Here is a 20,713-nt window from a genome sequence, read left to right as displayed (position 1 = left end):
TCTTTCTTTCTTTCTTTCTTTCTTTCTTTCTTTCTTTCTTTCTTTCTCTCCCTTACTTTTTTTTTGGTTAGAGTTTTCTCATACAAAATGAATAATATGGAAATGTTTTACATGATAATATGTGTATAACCTATTGCAGATTGCTTACCATCTCAAGGAGGGGAGTGAGGATAGAGGGAGGGATAGAATTTGGAACTTAAAACTTGAAAAAATGTTAAAAATTGTTTATTAAACATGTGATTGGTGGAAATAAAATATTACTTAAAAATAATTGCTGTCTTAAAGTATGCAAGGAGCTATCATGTGTAAATGGGATGATGATGATGATGATTGTTTTTACCCAAGATAGCAGACCTAGTAACAATAGCTAGAAACTGCAGAGACAAATTTTGTTGAAATGCAATGAAAAGCTTCCTAACATTTTAACTGTTCAATAGTGAAACAGAACCTTACAAGGAAAACAAGTTCCACATCACTCAAGTTCTTTAAGTAAAGGCTAGATGACATCTACTCAGGGACTTTACAAATAGAGTTACTGCTTGGATATGGGCTAGACTAGATACCTTCTGAAAATGTGTGATTCCACAATTATTGTTACTCTGTTAATACTTCCAATCCAGTATTTCATCACATTTTATGGAAGAACACAATTGTAATACTTCAGTTTTATAAAGTAAATAAAGATCACGTAGTTGAACTGTTACTCCAGGAAGAATTTTGTCTACAACATACTGGAAAGATATTTATTCAGTCATTGCATAACAATTTCAAAGACAGGAAATTTGAAGGAATTATTCCTTAATATTGGTAATCTGTCTACATCTCAATGATTTAATTAATTGCTTCCAACTTCTATCATCTAGGTCCAAGGATAACACATCTGTTCACTTTTCCAAATAATTTTAAAATCTTTGAATACTTGAATCTCTTCACCTTAGAATCAAAACGATGAAAAGTGCTAAAAATAATTTCAATTTTAAAGTCTCGTAAACATTAATTAATTGGAGCATATGCAAATGTGGATCTTTGTCCAGTGACCAGCTAGTTGGCATACTATTGGAAGTACTCACTCATATCAATACCAACAGTTTGATTATAAATGAAACCAGGTTACCTGAAGAAGTTGTAGCTAAATGGATGGAAATCTCATAGTTTATTATTGGGGAACTATATAAAGAAATAGTTTTCATCTAAAGGCAATGAGAAATATAATTTCATGGGAAATTTTGTTAACTTGCCTTTTACTGCCCATGAGTAATATGAGATAAATGAATATGAAGATAATTTCAGCCTTTGTGCCAACATCTGTTGCATAATATGGGGAGATAAAGTATATAAATAACTTAAAAAGTGTCATCAGACAAGAAACAATTACTAATTTTGAAATGGCTATTTATAGGCCACATTTTGGTTTATTAAAATACATATAAAACCCACACCAAACTAAAAGAAAGGATAAGAATTATAAGAAGATATAGTATACACTTGACATCTATAAACCGAACTATTTTGAAAAAGTCTAATAGCCCTCAAAAATGAGAAGAATGGATAAAGGAAGAGGTATGGACATGGACTATTGACAGGTCCTATGGAAAATTCATCTAGTTCTAGATGAGGAAGCCAAAAGATCCCAGTACATACCTCAGCCAACAAACAGTAAATTGACTTGTTAAGTGGAGAGACATGGCAACTAAGGCTCATATATTATTTGAGAACATAAACTCATCTATAAAACCTTGAAAAAGAAAATATTGGAAGATTATAAGTGGTATTGTCTGATACACAAATGAGAAACTGTAGGTAAAACTAAATGTGTGGATTACTTTGTATGAAACCCAATTAATCAGCTCATCCCAAGATTTTTAAAAATGAAACTTAAGGAAGGAAACAAACAGAAAAAAATGTCAGTTAATAGCATTCTTCACAGACATAGATCCATTAACATTAGATCCCACTGTAAAATCTCCATTGAGTTTTTTTGAAAAGTAAAAAATTGCTTTTAAAAACAAAGATGGGAGTGGCCAGATAGTGCAGTGAATAGAGCACTGGCCCTGGAGTCAGGAGGACCTGAGTTCAAAATCGTCCTCAGACACTTAACACAAAAACTAGCCATGTGACCTTGGGCAAGTCACTTAACCCCAACTGCCCTTCCTTTCCCCTCCAAATAACAACAACAACAACAAAGATGGTGGAATCATCTGGATCACATGAATCATTGATATAGGATGTTTATGATAGAGATGCTATAATTTTAATCTTGATATTTACGGTGAACATTTCTGAAATCTCATTGCAGCAAGGTCCCTGATCTTAGATATATAAGGAATTGATTCAAATTTATAAGTTAAAACCTGTTCTGCAATAGAAAAATGGTCAAAGGATATATACAAGTAGTTTTCAAAGGAAAAATTCTGAACTATCAATAATCATATGAAACATACTAATAGCTAATAATTAGAAAAATGTAGATTAAAACAATTTTGAGATTCTAACTGATAACTATCAGACTGGTAAAGGTGACAAAAGAAGAAAATGAATAGGGAGTAGGAATAAGAATAATAAGGTACTCTCTTGGTGGAGCTGTGAGCATTGTAGAAAATTTGGACCCATGACCAAAAACTTATTAGTACACACATATGTTTATATCTGTCTATATGGCAGATATACATATATATCTATGCACATATATGCATACTCACACACATACTTTGAACCTTAAACTGACTAGACCTAACCCTGAGAGAAAACAAAGAAAGAAGAAAAGGATCTATGTATATTTACAAAAACAACAATAATAGCTATTGTTTATATAGATTTTACAATGTGCCAGGCAGACATTGTGCTAAACACTTTAAAGTTATTATCACATTTGAACCTCACAACAACCCTGGGAGGCAGGGGCTATTATTACTACCATTTTACAGATGATGAAGTCAGGCAAACAGAAGGTAAGTGACTTGCCCAGGGTCACACAGCTAGTAAATTCCCAGAGCTGGATTTGAAATTAGGTCTTCCTGACTATAACCCTGGTATGCTCTACATATTGTGCCACCTAGTTGTATATACATACATGCACACATACATGTATATATATACATTCACACACATGTACTAAGGAGTGAAAATAATGGATTCCTTGAGGTGGCTTCTTATATTCACATTTGTAATATTTGAAGTCATAAGAACATGAAATATGGCATTAGATTCCAGTGCAAAGGAAACATGAAGCATGAATTCACATAGTACAACTACTTCAGTGGTTTCTCTATTCACCCTAATAGGAACCTAGCTGAGCATTCATATATGTAATATGTGTGTATATATATACACATATACACATGCGTATAGCAAATATATATATACTCTACATTAGATACACATATACAAACACATATGTGTGCACACACACACAGATAGATAATCTTTTTATAGTAGCCAAAATTGGGAGACTGAGGGGTGCTGTGAGCTGCTCAGTACCCATCAGTAAGCATGGTCAGAGACGTGAATAAGAAATGACTAGACCATGTGGGTAATTCAAGGAAGAACCATGAGCTCCATTCACTGATTCTTAGCACAAGGTTTTTATAGAGCAAATGAGACAAAGGAATAGGACTTGAGTATTCTTATCATTACCTTAGTCTGTTATATCCTGGAATTAGCACAGAATCAATAATTTGATAAGGATTTGTTATCTAGGAGACAAGGTCTTAAGGTAAAATATTTGATCTAGGCCTCAGGTACCTCTTAATGCAGCCACAGTCATAAACTGATACAATTGAGAGCAGACTTCAAAGCCAAAGTTGCAATCATCAAAAGACATCACATTTGGAGCTGACCACCCAAAGATACCTGAGTGTTGAATCAACTATTTTGGCTCTCAATAACTAAAATCTTGGGGCAGATCCTATTGGTCTCAGAACTCAAACAACATAACCCATATCAAAAAACCCAAGGAGCCAGCTTAAAAAAAAGCCATGTTGTGAAGGGTCTTCTATAGAGCACATAGTCTGAGTCCTGAATCAGACTTCCTTGGCTCCCCACAGAGGGAGTGTTCACCTTTTGGACGATGGGTAAAAAATTCATAGTGTATGAATGTGATGGAATAATATTGTGCCATGAGATGTGACAAAATCTACACTCTCAAAAGAAATTATCTGCTTTATTTTCTGTACTAGGACATAAGCTCTTTGAGGGCAGGAATTGTCTTCTCATCATTTTATAAATCCAGAATTTAACAGAGAATGACATGGTAAACAAGACATTTTAAATTCATTTCCATTTATTCCTAGTACTTGTGATGAAAATATGAGAAAGGAATATGTTGGCTTTCATAAATGAGAGTCTACAACTGACCATATTCTTTTAAAAAATATTTTAAAGTTTATTTTCTTTTCACTTCATGAGAAAAACATTTCCACCATATAGTGCAATAAAAAGATTATTGCACATGAAACTGCAAATCTACTATGCACAACTTGTCATTCTTTTCAAGTATATAGCAACCCTCTCCCCCTGCCCTAGAGATGGTTACCATTAGACAAAATTATATACATACATACACACATACATACTTACACACACATGCATACATATATGGATGTATATACACATACACACAAATATATACATGCATACATATAAGTATATGTAAAATTATTCTATACATACTTCTATTTATCAATTCTTTTCTGGATGTACATGTCTTTTTTCATATGTCCTTTATAGTTAATTTGGTTATTTATAATAGCCAAAATAACTTATTTACACAAAGTCATTCTTAAAACAATATTCCTATTACTATACACAATGTTCTATTGGTTCTGCTTATTTCAGCCTTCATTATTTCATGCCAGTCTTTCCATGTTTTTTCTAAGCTGACTATACTCTTAAGTAACATGATTGAGAACTATGTAAAATATAAGACACCTCTTTATTATTTGATGAATATTTTTAAAATGGACTCTATAGATAAAAATGCAGATAGAAATCTTCTCCTGCAACAGTTTTCCTTGTAATGTTCCATGCAATAAATGATGACTGTATAGGTGCAACAACAACAACAAATAAGTCATTATTATTAATATTAAGTAATGAACAAAATGAGGAAAAATGACTCACCAAATCTGTTTACCATTATCACATAAAATGTCCAATGCAATGTCAGGATAGAATAAGGATTCCCTTTACATAGTATATTTTTTCAGATGTCCCTGTGTGGTGGTGACATTGCAATATTTTAAAAATAATTTAATTTAAATTTAATTAATTACAATTTTTAAAACATTCAAATACTACAGATCCTCCTAAATTAAATTCTCTCAAATCTCTCAGAAGAGTTGCAACTGGGTCTGCTAGGTAGTGCAGTGAATAGAGTAATGATCCTGGAGTCAGGAGGACCTGAGTTCAAATATGGCCTCACACATGAGGCTTAACACAAAAAAAACTAGTCATATGACCTTGGGCAAGTTACTTAGCCCCAATTGCCCTACCTTCTCCCCTCCAAAAAGAAAAAAAAAAAGGAAGAGTCGCAAATAACAAAAACATACATATGCATGAAGAACACCTATTTTTCAACCTGTAATATTTATTTGAATGAATAGTCTTTTAAATTTGCACAAAAATGGATAAAGAGCATGGGTCAAAATTGAACAAGAGTGTGAATAGATTGGTTATTTTTGAGAAATTTCTCAGTGTTTTCAGTAACGCTGGTCCTCTCTTTGACATACAAGTCCATAGCACTAATACTTTCCCTTTGGTGCTATGTGGCTATATGACAGGAAAAAAAAATCTTTATTTTTATAGATTATAAAATAATCTTTTTAAAATATATATATAAATTTTATATATTTTTTATAAAAATATATTATAAAATCTTTATTTTTATATATTATAAAATAATGATTTCAGATAATCCAAAAGACAATAGAGAAATTTAAGGCTGTTCACAAAAATCTCAACCCTATCAAATGGTAATTTACACACAAAAGTGTCAGAAGGAGATATGTGATTAGTAATGTACTCAAAGATTAAGCATCCAAGATAGTCCAAGTAGTGCTTTGGTCCTCCTTCATCTTCAAAGACTCCTTGTGGAGCACTTATGGCACAACATAGCCAAATATCATACAGGATGAGAAAATAAATTCAGTTTCACTGAATAGAGTTCCCACCCTGAAGATATCACAGATCCATTGAAGAATAATATATATTATTTCTAGAAATGAAAGTGAAGCCAGTACATACTTTTTGTTTCCATGTAAAGATTTAAAAATGGTCTTCTTCAAAATAGTTCCATAATAAATAGATACACCAACTATGTCAACAGGTCAGCTTCTTCCTATTTATCTCATCTGAAGGTTGGATCCAGTCCATTTATTAAAAAAAAAAAACCACCACCACTATATTTTTAGCCTTTCACACTGTATGTAGCTTGTGTCTTTAATCATTATGCTTTTACCCGGAACAGACTATGAAGAAATAAGCACCACTGAGACAGTAGAAGGCAAGAATGTCTTTGAAATTAGATTTCAATAGAGTTGTTTTATTCACAGGATCACAGATGGATCCAAATAAAAGCTAAAGTACAGTCTGCCCAAGTATTGAGTGTTTCCCAGATGTTTAGAAGAACCTGAGAAACAAACAGAGAATTATAATGATGATCTGCATAGCCATCATCTCTGTGTGAATACCTCTAAAATAGAGTAACCCTAAGCATATGGAACAAGTTTCTCTTTTGCCAGGCAGAAATGAAACATTAAGCTGAGGAAGTGGAGCAGGAAAATACAGAATTCATTAATTCTTTTCTTATGTGGCTCCTGTGGACCATATTGTTTGGGCTATGAGACAGGACAGCCCCTCCTATCCTTTACTGAATGGAAGTCACTTTTATGATTACCTAACTGAAACAAATGCATAAATAGCTATGTAGGGGTTTTTTTTTTTTAATTCTCAAAAATTGAATTGTTGTCTCTCAGTTGAATGGCTTTCTTTTCAGTAAGGCTAAAGAGTCTAGATTTAACTACACATCAACCCCTGAGGGTTGAATTATTTCAAAGTGCCTCCTTTATTTCTAGTGGCCTTTGCCTACATTTTAAACCCTCTTCAGGGATAGGACTTGTTTTGTGACTTGTTTTGTGTTGTTTATCTGTATTAAATAGCATTTATTGCCTCAGAGAATTCTACTTTTCTTTCATTGCAAAGAAAAAAAAAGTTTAAGAACACTTAATGGAACATCTCTCCTTTAAAAAAATCATTTGACCTTTTTTTTTCCTGAGAAAGACTACACTAACACAGCAAATCACAGAAAAACTTGACTTTTTAAATAAGAACATGGACAAGAAGAGGATAATCATAGTTTAACACTAAATAAACAATTTTGAAGGCATATTCACATTTACCACTTTTAGTATTTTTGAAGCATAACCATTCTCAAAATTTCTCACATGTCCATTCTATAAACCTCCAAATTCTGAGGGAGAAAGACATTTTTTCCTCTAAGATATCGCCTTTGATGGATTTTCATTGTCAGCAGTAAGAAGAAAATAGATTTGATGGGATTCCTTTGCATTTCTTCGATACCATGCTAAAAGTTAGTATTCATATGTACCTCAGGGAATCATTAAAGATAACTGGGTTATAAAATGGTCTTTTTTCAAATTCCAAGGAATCTGTGAACTTAATTACTATCAGTGACTCCTGAACTTGTATTGTAAGGTTCCTACCACTTCTGCTACATGTTACATGAAGTTGCCTGGGGTACCTATGAGAGTCATATTAAGGCATAATTTTAGTCTTGAGAGGTTTGACTAACTACAGAATTGCTGTTTGTCCTCCATTTTAAAGAGAACCAATGACATCACAGGCGATGTCTTAACTCTTGCATGACTTAGGTTTAAATGAGGTAGAATTGAACAAAGTTGTTAGCCTCACTCTTCCAGAATCATCAGAGTCCAATAGCAAGACAAAAGTCAAGCCAATTGGAGATCCCAGGATATGGTGAATGACCTTGGCATCTTTAATGTCTGAAGGCTCTAAGAAATCTATAATTCTTGCTTCAGCTACCTTCACAGTTGTTGGAATAAATTGTTCTCATTCCTCCCTTTCTACTGGGGAAGTCTTCAATTTCTTGGGCTATACTCCCCACTAACTCACCAATGGGTTTGAGGCCTGGCAGCACCCCTCAACCTGGTTTAGCCTATTTCCTGAGATCGTTGTGCCAAGGTGTAGCTACTGCCCATACTGATGAGGGACGGAATCCCAATAGGTTCAGCAGGAATTCTGATCTTTCCTAAGACCAGAAAAGCTGCAATAGCTTCTGGAAAGAATTCAAGGTCTCAGGCTTAATTGGAGTGAGAGTTGTAGAAGTTTATTGTCACGCTTCTATAAGAAGCAGGCAAGAGTTCTTTAGGGGACCTGCAAGTGAGAGGGGTACATGCTTTTACTTTTAAAGGGTAGGGCTGCCATTGTCAGGGCTTACCGGAAGGAAGGGACCTCAGTGCATAGATAAAGGTTAGAGCTGACCGAGAGGAACTTGTGACTTTAGTGCATAGATAGTTTATTTTTTTTTTAAGCAATTAGGGTTAAGTAACTTGCTCAAGGTTACACTGCCAGGTGTTTCTGGGTGGGTGCTAAGTGTCTGAGCCCAGGATTCGATCTCCAGGTCTTCTCAACATTGGAGCCGGTGCTCTTACTCGCTGTGCTACCTCGCCGCCCCTCATAGATAGTTTAGATGAGATTTGGTCCAGACCCCAGGAGGAGACTTGAGGCAAGGACAAAGGAGTATTTGGGCCAGACCAGAGGAGACTTGAAGAGATTAAGTAAGAACAAAGGAGTCACAAGGTGTTGCCTAGGCGGAGTGTGGACAGGGGGCAAAGGTCAGAGTTTGAGGTTGGGAAAGGGATTTTACAGATTACAATTTTACAATACAAATTGCAGTTACAATTGTACAAACTGGTTTTACAAATTGGTTTAGACCCCAGGTACCCCATCAAAACTACATCTTCTTGGAGCTACAGATGTGAATTGAGTACCAGGTATCCACCAAAAATGTAAGGAAAACCCTGAAAAGGATTCAGCAAGCCCTCACACAAGAGGTTCCTATCCTCCTTGAACATGTCACAAACCCTGAATCCAGTCAGATTTGACCCATTTTCTTCATGTATTGGAAGATCTCCCCCACAGAAGAAAGGTTAGACTTGTCTCATTTTACCTTTGAGTTTATTTCTAGGAATAAATAATGGAAAGAAGTTGCAAAGAGGTAAATTTAGATTTGATCTAAAGGGAAAAAAAAGAAAGTAAGTAAAAAAAAAAATTCTTCCTGAGATGATAAACTCTTCAAAAGTAGAATGGCCTACCTAGGAAGGTGGTAGATCCTACCTCAATGGAAGTCTTCAAACAGAATGAAGATACTCACTTGACAGCTATACACACACACACACACACACACACACACACACGTATGTATACGCACACACACACCTGATATATGACAATGCTTATTCTTTTGAGGGTATGGGTTAAAACAGGTGGTGGTTGACATCTCTTTTTTTTTTCTTTTTGGAGGGCAGTTAGGGTTAAGTGACTTGCGTAAGGTCGCATGGCTAGTTTTTGTGGTAAGTGTCTGAGGCTGGATTTGAACTTGAATCCTCCTGACTCTTGGGCCAGCGCTCCATTCACTGTACCACCTAGCTGCCCTGACATCTCTTCTTACTCTAAAATTCTCTGATTCTGTGACTTCTCAAAATATTATAATTATTACTTAGGAGCTAAAAGTAGGATGCAGCTTTGTCCCGATTCGTTGCTCAATGCATGGATTCTTGATAATATTGCTCATTGATTGGCCAGCAATAGGGCCCAGACAAAATCCTACTAGTTCATTGTTAGGGCCCTAATTGACTCAGAGTGAATGTAAATAGTAACTGTTTGTGTTTTAGCCAGAAACCCTGAGGGTCTTCCCCTCTCAGATGTGTGTATGTGTATATGCATACACAGATACACAATATATGTGTGATGTGTGTGATATATACATACATGAATATATACATATGCATATATGTGTGTATGTTTGTAGCTTTAAAAAGCCAAGGTCTCTATCATATCTAGGGCCATCTCCAGTCACCCTGATCTATGTCTGAGGCTGGAGACTTTGCATAGCCCTCCCTCACTTAAATCCAATTCACTTGTGTGTCATTACATCACCTCCCTAATGTCATGGTCCTCTTTGAGAATGAAGGACATACAACAACAACGACAACAACAACAACAACAACAACAACAACACACCCTGGATTTTGAATTATTCACAATCTAGAAGTAAGAAGAAAGGAGGAACCGCCATATGGTAGATTCTTAAAAAATGCTTGTCACCTTCTTCCCCTTCTCCTCCCCTCCCCCCACAGATGAGGTAGTTGAAGAACAGAAATATAAAGTCATTTTGTGCAGGTGACAGAGATGGTCTGAAAAAGAACCCATTTCTTCAGTCGCACAGTTGTTTGTTCTTGCGCCTATACTTTGGGAGACCTTGCTCTGTATTTTACAGATTCTACTGTTCTCTTCCTTACTGATCTAGATACATGAAGTTATATTTCATAAATATGGGCTTCACCAGTTCTGTTAGGGACTAATCTATTTATAGACATCCTTTTCTTTCTTCTTTTTGCTAAATCTTGAACCATTTAAACCCAGACTACATCAATTATCAAGACATACCAATTACAGCTGTATGAAATTCACAAAGCTTTTTAACAATCATGTTAAAATGATGTATTCCGAGATCCATAGTCTTAAATTCTCCCATCCTTGAACGATGTACCTACACCTTTCCCTAACCTTATTCCTATCACTATTTCTATCCCTTCCTTAACCCTGTCACTATATCTATGTCTTTCTTCATTGTTCTCCCTTTCTTTTAAATGAGAGTCAGTGTGGCCTTGTAAGTGGAGCACTAACCTTAGATTTAGAAGATTTGGACTCAAAAGTCACCTTTCATACTATTTCATACTATCTGCAAGTCACTTAAACCCTCTCAGACCCTCTGTTCCCCATTACTATGCTATGGAGTTGATGTGATAAAAACCCTTGGAAAACTTGATAGCACTATAAAAATATCATCATTAAGTATATGGTTGAGATATTATTAATAAAATAAATTCAGAATTACTCTTCCTTAGAAGAATTCTTAATAGTTTAATTTTGTTTTTACATTATAAAAACCTATATTATATCACAGGATTGGAGAATCTGAGAGATTGAAGAGAACCTCACCAGATATTAAATTCAATTCACACCCTAAAAGAAGCCCATAGCATCCCTGACAAGTGATGGTCACTTTCTGTTTGAAGACCCCTAATGAGAGGGAAATCAACCCTTATCTGGGTAGCCCATTCCCCTTTTTGAAGCCTCCATTAGGAAGTCTTTTTAGACAATTCTAAATGTGCTTTTTTGCAATTTTGCATCATCAAATCTAACTTTCATTCCACAGAAAGGAAAACTGGAGCTCAGAACAATTAAATGAATTGCTTAAGGTTATACGATGTCTCCTGCCTTTGTCCAATTACATGGCTTGTGACCCCTTCCTTTCTATCCCCATTCCTTCTCCCCCTTTATTCAGAATCTTTATCTTCCTTCGTCATAGGCATATCATCAAGTCTAACTTTTTCATTTTACAGGTGAAGAAACAGGTGAAATATCTTTTCTGAGGTCACATAGGGAATATGTGAGAGAGACAGAATTTGAACCCAGATTCTTTGACTAAACTCAATGCTCTTTCTAGTCTCTTGGGCATTATTATTTCTGTGATGCTTTTCTTTCCTTCCCCCCCATAAAAAGAGTATTATTTCCCACATCAAACTTGGCTAGAGCTCTTTGCTTTTTGAGTGTAAATCCTTCTCCCAAATTAAATTGTATCATTTACCATGTGTTTTACCTTGCATTATACTATCTCACATTAAAATTTTCTGTTTACTTGCTGTATCTCTCTCCTGGATGCTTGAGGTTACTTCTTTTTTATCTTTCTATTTCTAGTGTTTAGTAAAGCACTTCATGGATTTTTGTCAAAAGTAGGAGAAATGTGAAATAAACTCAACTTATTTTATTCTATATGTTCTGCTTTCTCCATCTTACCATACCTAGGATGAGAAATACTTTCATTATAAAGAGAAAAAAAGGACAGTAGGTCAGGAATTGGCATAAGATTACCTTTTTTGTTGCTGTTCAATTGTGTCTGACTCTTCATGAGCCATTTTGTGGTTTTGTTGGCACAGATACTATAATGGTTTGTCATTTCCTTCTCCAGCTCATCTTACAGATGGGGAAACTGAGGCAGAGTTAAGTGACTTGCCCAGAGTCACACCATTAATAAGTGTCTGAAATCAGATTTCAACTCACAAAGATGAGTGAGTCTTCTTGACTTTAGGCCTGGCCCTCTATTCATGATGCCATCTAGCTGCCCAAGATTTCTTTACTGCGAAAATAACTTTATGTATTATATATTTTTGTATTGAAATATTAACTCCTGTTAACTTTAAGGAAAAGTACCTGGTTCTACTGAAGTTTCTATGAAGGATTTTTATAGGATTTAGAATACCGGTATTACATTTCAATTTTGTTAAAATTTATTTAGAAGAGATTCATTGAATATAGTTAAGAAAAACAAGATAAATTCCAGCGTTTGCCAGCATATTAATATATTTGCATAATGTTAAACATTTCATAGCACTGAGAGTTCGTTCTGTCTATATGAGTTTTGAGCTCAGGATATCTAAGATCTAGTTCATTTTTCAATATAGTTTGAACTACACAACCATAGTAATTCCTTCCGGGTCTGTAGGCCTATGACTTGAAATTTTATTTTTCCTCTTAAAATTGTATACACTTAAGTTTCATGTGTGTAAACTCAGCCTAAAAACCTTCTTCTCTATTATTTTTCCACAAATTTTGGGGAGTTAAACATTGAAAAAATTAATAACTTTAGCATTTTAAGAGAGCTTCATCCATTCATTTATATTTTTATTAATTATTCAGTATACATTGAATATCTATTATTTGAAGTGTGAAGGGGGATTCAAAGAAAGTTGAGGCTCTTATCCCTGAGAGGTACAGGTTTTATTGAAGAGACACAAAAAAGAACTAGACAACAAGAATTCAAATAAGAAATGTCACAATATCCCTGGGCTTCATTTTGATCATCTGTTAATCCACGAGTTGGAAGATAACTTCAGAGGTTATCTTCCAACTTAAGAGATGTCTATGATTTTATGAGCCATATGATACAGATTCTATATATAAATGCTCCTTTTAACAGTAATGAAAAGAATATAGCTTCATGTAGGGCTTGGATATTGACAAAATTGGGTACTGAAAAATTCCCTAGGTCTTCATTGAATTATAATAGTTTAATTACTTAAGGAAAAAAAGGAAAAATCAAAAATGAAATGTGTCTGGGGTAGAAAATTAAAAACAAAACAAAACAAAAATTGTCAGCTTGGTTGTAGGGGAGTTATCACATTAATTTGATGGCAAGCACTAGAATTAATCCTGGCTATGTGGTTGTATTCATTAACTGGGATGAGTTAATGGAGATCTTTAAACATAAGCCTAGACATTTTTTTGATGAATACATCAGCATGGTACAGTTCTGGAACATCGATTTGGAATCACAGAATCTATGCTGAATTCTTCCTCTGCTACTTGGTACCTATGTAACCATGGGTAAATTACTTAATCTTTCTGTGTTTTACTTTTAAAATGAGTTTATTGAATTAGATGATGCCTCCCAGCTCTACCTCCATGACCCTATTATCAACAATGAGTATGATTATGCAATCTTTAGGGGGTTAAGGAAGTCAGTAGCAGAGTGGATAGAGAATTGGTCATAAAGCTAGGAAGACCTGTTCAAGTTTTACTTATGACACACATATGACCTTGCACAAAGCACTTTATCTCTCAGATTTTAAAACAGCTCTTGAAGATTGTCAGTTGCAGAAAACGTGGCAAGTTTCCTCAACTAGGAATAACCAATACCAATGAAACAACAAGTCCAGTCTCTATTACTTTTTTTTTTTAGTATCTACAAATACCTTCACATTAAATATTAGTCAGGTTGTAAAGAAAGATTATAACTGATGGAATGAACAGTGGGAAAGAGGAAACAAAACAAAACAAGAAAAAGAAAGATTAGGTAGTTTGCTTTAATCTGCATTCAAACTCTGTAATTCTATCTCTGGATGTGGACATCTCTTTCCATCATGAGTCTTTTGGAGTTGTCTTAAAACCTTGCATTGCTGAGAAGAGCCCAGTCTATCAGAGTTGGTCACCACACATATGTTGTTTCTGTAATTGTTTACAAATTTCTCCTGGTTCTGCTCTTCTCACTCAATATCAGTTTGTATAAGTCTCTCCAGGTTATTATGTAGTCTGTCTGCTCCTCATTTCTTACAGCACAATCGTATTCCATTACATTCATAAATCACAACTTGTTTAATCATTCATCAGTTGATGAGCATCCCCTTGATTTCCAATTCTTTGCCACCACACAAAGAGCTGCTATAAATATTTTTGTACATATGGTGCCTCTTCCCACTTCTATGATCTCTTTGGGCAGTCTCTATTACTTAATCTAGTCAGAGACTAGATTATTTTTCACAATAACATACTTTAACAGAGCAGATGCATTTTGAAGTAAAGTTTTTAAAAAGGTAAAATAATGGATTTAATTTATATATGCATATATACTTATATATTTATGCTTCACAATATATTTCTATATAATATATTTAATACATATTTTAGCAAATATACAAGATATATATGTATATATATAAACAAAATACATAAGGTAGAAAATTATTTTCCCTTTTGATAATAAAATGTAAGGAAGACATGCATATATATGAACTATTTTTGGAAACTGTCTTAAATTCTATAATTTTCATTTAAGCCATAATGTCACAACAAAACTTTGTTATGTGAAATATTTGTGATGATTTTTGTTCCTCTGTGATTAGTGAGTCATTGATTTATAAATAAAGCTCATAGCAGTCTTTACTAACAGAACAAAGTGAAAATGCATTTCTAAATTTGATAATAATTTTTAACATTCCTGGCCCAAGAGAAGGTTGCTTTGCATGAACAAAGGATAACTCATAGGAAAAATTGAAGAGATGACAAACTTGATCATGTAATATTAAAGTTCATAATAGTCAAGGAGGAGGATGCTGGGAATATTCAAATACATACTCTAGACTTCAGGAAAACATGAAAAAAGTTACAAGATATATTAAATATGATTACCCGACCACTAGAGACTCAAAACCAAAGATGACTCCATAGGAATAAAAGGCTTTCAACAACAAAATTCTTCTTATATGTTCCAGAATATTAGTAATGTAAAAGAAAAGGGAAGGATGGCTGCTACAATAAATCAATCTAAGTAGATATATAAGCTATTCACCAAAGCATTCTCATTTCTAAAGGTGCATTAGAATAAGGACAACAATAAAGAAGTATCAGAAAGGCCATAACACTCTAAAAGAACTGAAGATTTAAAAATGATAAAAACAAATGAAAAGGAGTTGGGGGATAGGTTTGTTCAAAACAAGAAAAGACTAAGCCCTTAGGAGATGTGATATGAAGTGAACAAAATGTAAAGGAAAAAAAAAAGATCTTAACCCCTAATTTGTTTCCATCTTCTTTATCCAGCTGGATTTTCTTTAGTTTGGAAAAGGAAGAGCAAACATGATTAAGAGTGAATTGAAGCCCAAGACAGATAAGGGGGCACAGAGGGGGCACATTGGTGCTTTAAATTAGTTTAGGTTCCTAGAAACAGAAGAATCATATTTCGGGGCATTGAAGAGAACTTACAGACACTATTGTTGAACAACTGTCTCCATCCTATAGGAGTTATGGACAACAGGAGAGCAATCAGAATACTGAAGAACAGAGAATGTTGTACAAATTTTCAGAATGGAGAAAAAAATACACACACATATACATACACATGTAATATATATATATATATATATGTATATATGTGTGTGTGCACATATGCAATTTATATACATACACATATAATATGTATACACACATAGATATTTCAGGAACTATAGAATATTAACTTTAAACTAAATTCTTGGCAAAATTCAGAATAATTCATGTCATTTGGGGTTCCTAGATCCCTATCCTTAGAATAAATGATTCAAGTCTTGGGATCTTCCATCTTAACATTAACTGTACAGCTCATGTCATTTAAATTCTTACCTATGAATAGTTCATACCATCCATCCCACAGTCATAAAGAAACAGATTCCCATTAGGCATTTTTACATAGAGTATATTCATTAGAATCATTAAAATAAAAACCTGGTTAACAAGAAAAATGCTGTTTCCCTATTTCTACTCCTATATCCTAGAAATTAACTCACAATAAGACAAAGCATTTCCTATTGTTAGCTACTTGTAGGAGCATGAGTAGAATTGAGGAACTTAAGTGAAGGTACTATCTATGTCTGAAAACAGGCCTGCTACCATAAGGGTACAGAATGTGGGGAGATTAGGGGTGAATTTATTTGCTCTTGCTTCTGTGCATCTAATCTCTAGCCTTCTTTCACCCCCTCCTTAATAAAACTTGGTAAAAAAAACAAAAACATAAAAAAATTAAACAAAACAATAGCAACAGAGTTTTAAATGATTATAGGATTAATATGAGTCAAAAGTATGACATGATTGGCAAAAAAGAGGATGCTATTTACAACCACATTTAAATAATTCCATTCAACAAGCATTTAAGGACACTGAGGATACACAACAGAAAAGAAACAGTTTTTTCCTTCAATTAAAAGAAATATAGAATCTACAATAAAGGACACATAAGTACTGTTGTCCTTTGCTATGGTCAGATTGGGTCTCTTATAATTTGTTCAATCCTGGGAATCAGATTTTATTTTTAATTAGTTAATTCATTTATTTTTTAAATTTTCAATAATCACTTCTATAAGATTTTGAGTTTTAAATTTTCTCTTCCTCCCTTCCTCTCTCTCCCCAAGACAGCATGCAATCTGACATAGGCTCTACATATACATATATATTAAATATATTTTCACATTAGTCATGTTGTAAAGAATTAGAACCAATGGGAGGAGCCACAACAAAGAAAAAGAGAGAAAAAGCAAATAGTATACTTTGATCTACATGCAGATCCCATAGTTCTTTTCTGGATGTGGACATATTTTTCATCATGAGTCTTTTGGAGTTGTCTTAGATCCTTGCATTGATGAGAAGAGCTAAGTCTATCAAAGTTAATCATTTGCACAATGTTGCTGTTACTTTGGATGATGTTCTCCTGGTTCTGCTCACTTCACGCAGCATCAGTTCCTGTAGTCTTTCTAGGTTTTTCTAAAGCTGGCCTGCTCATCATTTCTTATGGCACAATAGTATTCCATTACATTCATATACTACTATTTGTTCAGCTATTCCCCAATTGATAGGTATCCCTTCAATTTCCAATTCCTGGCCACCACAAAAAGAGCTGCTTTAGGTATTGCTGTACATGTGGGTCCTTTTCCCATTGGACATCAGATTTTAAAAGGGATGTTGACTAACTGGAAGCATACATGACTGAATGATTGGGATGATGATGATGTTTTAAAACCTTTTTATATAAGAAATACCTTAAGAACCTGGGCATATTTAGCCCAGAGCAATAAGACTTACTGAGAAAGTGACAATGCCTTCAGTTATTTGAAAGGCTTTTATCAATAAAAAGACTTGTGCTAATTGGACTCAAGGAACAGAATAGGGCCAATAGATGGAAGTTGCAAGGAAACCAATCTAGGAAAAGGAAATTGGGGGAGAGTTTTCTAGCCATTAGAACTATTGAAGAATAGAGATAGAGAATTTATAAAGATGTTAGTTTCCACTTACTGGTGGGTTGGTGTGTCAGAACTGTCATTTGAGGCTGATTTTCTGTAAAAGGTAAGGTCTGTGCTCGCACATTGAAGTGATAACTTAGGGTTTGGTCCATGCAGAAAAGAAGTGGAAATGCCAGGACCTCAGGAAATTCAGGGCCAGCTGATGCTCAAAAGTTCCTTGAAGCAGAGAAGAAAAGCAAAAGGATAATATCAGAAGAGTCTTCAATGCTGATGATTTGCGTTAGACTCATATCATTCTGAAAAAAAGATAGATTCTACACTTATTGTGTTAGTAGTATTTTCTAAGTTCTTGATTTGTGATAATTTCTGGGAGTTTAGTTTACTGGATTCAGTCCACAGGGTATATATTGGTCTTGTCTATGTGTTTACAATGATATGTAAACAGGAACCTGTTGGACATGTGAATTAATCAACCAATCAACAAACATTTAAGTGACTATTTGCCAGGCAGTTATATGAATACCAAGTAAGGCACTGTCTGCTCTTAAAGACTTTACCTTCTATTACTGAGCTGTAGCCACAACCTTCCCCACACCCACCCCAGTGGAATCAGCCTTTGATACCATGCCCTGGACTAATAATGCACTTGAGTGTTGATCTGAGACCTTTCTTCTTTTTATAAACAATATAATCAGTGGAAATGAAGCAGCTCCTGGAAAGTATCACCAGTTACCAATTTTTCTGATCCTTCCTGGTATGAACATGCTTTCTTCAAAACTAAAGAAAAGAGAAATATATCTCTTTTTTTTAATATCAACTTTTATGAGCATAGCCTTTTCTTACCCAGGGTGTCATCTCATATAACTAAACTTTTTTTAAAAGAAAGAGAAAAAAAATCAGTTGAGTAAAACCAACTGAATTAAACAGTATATACAACATTCTATATCCATAGTCTCTCACCTCTGCAAATAAGAGGGGTCTGTCTGTGCACCTGCTTTCAATCACTGCTGCAAAAAAGGCATTTGAAAACAGCTGACCTCAAAAAGATGCCTAAAGTTCTGCCATGTCTGTGCTCCAGCTTTCAGCATTTCCTACGTTGTTGTGTCGATTTGGATGCAGGAGCATTCCTGACTCCTGTGATCCAGACTCTTCCAGTTCTTGTTTCTCATGCTGTTGTGTTGACATATGTATGAGTCTAGTCCCCTTGTCTGGCTCTGTTGAACTGAGTTGCCTGAGCTATGGACATGCAGTGTCTTGCAGTTGTTCTCTCTCCATCAAATGTCTCCCTATTCCCCTGTATTCTCCACTCAGCTACCAAAGTGATCTTCCTGAAACACATTTGCCCATGTTGCCACACATCGTTACTCAGTCAACTCCAATAGCTCCTTATAACCTCCAGAATAAAATATGAAATAATCTAAAGCCTTTTACAACCTTTCCCCTTTCTACTTTTCCAATAATCTTCCATTTTGTTTCCCTCTGGTTAACCCTATAATTACTCTGTTCTTCTCACACAAAGCTCCTTCCCTTTACCTTTTCATAGACTTTCTACTGTGCTTGGAATAAATACTCTCCCTCCTCACTTCTGCCTCCTGGCTTTCTTAATGTCTTGGCTCATATCCCACCTTTGGCAAGAGGCCTTCCTGACCTCCCTAGGCTAACTAATGGCTGTCCAATAAGAATACCTTCCATTTGAACTGCACGTGCATATGTATATATGTATGTATGTGTAAATATAAACACATATGTGTATGTATGTATAATGTGCATGGTTGTATGAATAATGTCTCTCCCATTAGGTGAGTTCAATGACAAGGGTAGGGGCTAAATTTTATTTTTATTTTTAGCCTCTTTGCCTTAGGCATTGTGCTAAGTGTTCTGGATTTGAATAAGAAAAACAATTTCTGCCCTTAAGGAGCTTACAATCTATTGGAGGAAGACAGCACCCTAAGGGAAAAAGAAAAGGGGCAGAGAGAAGATAGGATGATGTTCAACTGAACCAAAACCAAGGGGAGATTCTGGGATAAAAAAAGAGAGTTGCCTAGAAAATGCTGAAACTTCAGAGCCCTCTACAAAGGAAGGACTTGGGGAAGAGCTTCCTATTCAACTCTCCAGCATTACAATCAGAAAGGAGAGACAAGTGAGGGCTTTGACAAGTTGTAGACTACGAAATTCTGAGTCATTCTGCTTGATGATGAAATTTCAGGTGATCACCTTATCCTGGAATAGGGCCATCATGTTCCAACTGGGAGTTACATGTATATTTTGAATAAAAACTCATTATATTCTTGTTGACTGACCAACTTCACTACTTATTTTCAATCATGAAATTTGTGGGTTTTTTCTTTCTATCCAAGAATTTGTTCCTAGGACTTATCTTTTTATTTTATCTTTTTGCCTTTTTATTATGAACTTTAATATTCAACAAATATGAAAATTTCAATATTCACAGAAAAAGAGGATTTTGTATGAAAAGTGAACTTTTTATTATATGCACTTTTAAAACTATATGTAATATTTAATATAACAGTAACAAAATTATCCTATTTGTGCATATCCCCTTATGAATTCCCTCCTGTTCTAGTCAGTGTATTTTAAAATGTTTCATTAAAGCTCCTTTCTTTTGCAATAACAAATTCACACAGTTATATTTGAAAAAATATATGTCCCATCTTTTTACCTCCATTCCATCACTTCTCAGCCAAGTGGAGGGAAACATGCTTCTTTATTAATTTTTTTTTGAAGTCATGAATCATTTCATTGATCACAGCCCCTCTTTCAAAGTTTTTTTTTTCCTTTTACACAATTATTATGGTGATTGTATAGGTTGTTCTTTCTCCTGGTTCTGCTTA

The 20,713-nt window shown here is 34.6% G+C and overlaps 1 long non-coding RNA gene across 1 annotated transcript in view; it reads right to left on the bottom strand.

The window, feature by feature from the left end:
• LOC138175943 (uncharacterized) overlaps nucleotides 1-19,141 on the bottom strand; it is a 56,527-nt gene extending 37,386 nt beyond the window's left edge. The window contains exons 1-2 of the long non-coding RNA XR_011172131.1: nucleotides 18,822-19,141; nucleotides 17,914-18,077 (exon numbers count right to left, since the gene is read on the bottom strand). This is a non-coding gene — a long non-coding RNA (uncharacterized lncRNA). The remainder of the gene's footprint in view (nucleotides 1-17,913; nucleotides 18,078-18,821) is intronic.
• Nucleotides 19,142-20,713: the final 1,572 nt, after the last annotated feature.

The sequence above is a fragment of the Petaurus breviceps genome, unplaced genomic scaffold (genome assembly GCF_028583685.1).
Source record: "Petaurus breviceps papuanus isolate PSGF00001 unplaced genomic scaffold, PetGlider_PUasm1.0 80, whole genome shotgun sequence".
Classification (NCBI taxonomy): domain Eukaryota; kingdom Metazoa; phylum Chordata; class Mammalia; order Diprotodontia; family Petauridae; genus Petaurus; species Petaurus breviceps.
The sequence above is the reverse complement of the archived record's forward strand: the minus strand, read 5'-3'. Positions and strand labels throughout refer to the sequence as shown.